Source organism: Gastrolobium bilobum, unplaced genomic scaffold, assembly GCF_033153095.1.
Source record: "Gastrolobium bilobum isolate Gb01-03AN ecotype WA unplaced genomic scaffold, APGP_CSIRO_Gbil_v1 utg24801, whole genome shotgun sequence".
Classification (NCBI taxonomy): domain Eukaryota; kingdom Viridiplantae; phylum Streptophyta; class Magnoliopsida; order Fabales; family Fabaceae; genus Gastrolobium; species Gastrolobium bilobum.
In genome coordinates, this window is record NW_026895115.1 from 127,155 (window position 1) to 128,858 (window position 1,704).

The 1,704-nt window shown below is 39.8% G+C and overlaps 1 long non-coding RNA gene across 1 annotated transcript; it reads right to left on the reverse strand.

The window, feature by feature from the left end:
• Positions 1-319: 319 nt before the first annotated feature.
• LOC133312840 (uncharacterized) lies at positions 320-1,069 on the reverse strand. The gene is made up of 3 exons (XR_009751737.1): positions 1,013-1,069; positions 849-913; positions 320-418 (listed from the first exon to the last, which is right to left on the reverse strand). It is a non-coding gene; the product is annotated as an uncharacterized LOC133312840 (long non-coding RNA).
• Positions 1,070-1,704: the final 635 nt, after the last annotated feature.

Below are 1,704 nucleotides of genomic sequence, written 5' to 3' on the forward strand. Positions count from 1 at the left end.
TTGGGTATGAAAATTGGTCAAACGGACAGGATGTATTTGTTTTCTCAACATTTCCCAATTTAGCACTAGGTACCTAATTTAGTTTCCAGTTCAACAATCCAATACTTAATGAACATACATATATTAAACTCAAAGTACTCATCAATTACACATCATGTTCATTAGAATTCATGGAACTTAGCTTACAAAACACTATGATCATTCCCTTGGCTCTCATCAACAAAAGAGATGACCAAAGGCATGAGCATAGGCTAAGTCCATTCCAATATACAATTCATACATCTATCAATGGTCTATGAATTACAATCCTATACATGTGAGCTACAAAACAACATGTACAATCTCAAAAGAAATGCCACATTTCATGCATAATCCAGATATGGCCACTTGCCACCAGAGGCTCCTGCAGCATCCTTACCTGAAAGGGGGTCCCCACAACACGGGGTGAGATATACGAATATATCCAGTAAACCAGGGGTCCTTGGAGCATCTCTCCACCCCACAGTTCCATATCAGTGTAATAGCAATAACAATAATAATGCAGTAAATACATATCTATGCAAAGTGCAATACATCTCCAGGAGAAATCCCTCGAGCTCTCAAGCTGTCCTAAGGAAACTCAGATGCAAATAGTCCTACTGGCCAGCTAACTACCAAGTATGATTTACGCATCGTCATGCAACATACCACATAGGGAAACACCATCCTATGCCACACCAAATGCATACACATACGTATAACAAAGCATTACACTATTTCATTGCATTTATATACACTATAATCACCACTACCCTTTCAGGGCTTGGTGGAACAATCAAGGGAATTACACCCAAGGTCTGAAGGCTTACCTCAAGCTTCAATTCGACCTTTGTTCACCACCAATGTCAACAATACTCTACTCCAAAACCAACACCTACACATGGTGTAATGCAATCAACACATTGCATCCAAGAGTATTTCACAATCAACCATCAACTACTCAATTCAAAACACTAAACAAGTATGAGCTTACCAATTCCAATGAGCTACTCAAGCTCCATAGCTTGCTCAAGCGGTTGATCACTCACGGTCGGTCCAAATGTCTCAATCCTAGACATCACAAGGATCCAATCATCAATCAACCAAGCCAAACCATTTATCATCATTGCAAGAAAACTCACAACCAAGTGTCATATTCTTGCAACATTCAAAGTATAGTCATATACTATCTAAGCTCATTTTCACCGATTAAATGCCATTCCTAGCATTTCTTATAACATGCACTAAATCTCATTCTTCCTAGAAAATAGCAAATTCAACTACATTTCATCAAAATCCCAATTTACTATTCATAAACCCTAACTCATGCAAATTTCAAGGAATCATGAGGTTCAAGGGTTAGAATCTTACCACCAATGGTCACACAACCAAGCAAGGAGTGTTCCTCAAGCTCCCATGGAGGTTGAACTTCCCAAAACCCCAAAATCACTCAAATGGTCGAATTTTTGAGAGCCAAAATCTCTCTCCACAAAGCTCCCCACTAAGAACTAAGCAAGGATTATGAAAGAGGGCGAGATTCTAAGCGATTTAGGCTTTTGAATCACCCAAAACGGTCAAGGTTTGATCTCTCTCTCTCTCTCTTCCTCCCTTCCTTCTCCCTCCTTTCTCCTTCTTCTTCTTCTTCTTTCTGTTCTGGCGTCGACGAGGGATGGGTGGGAAATGGGT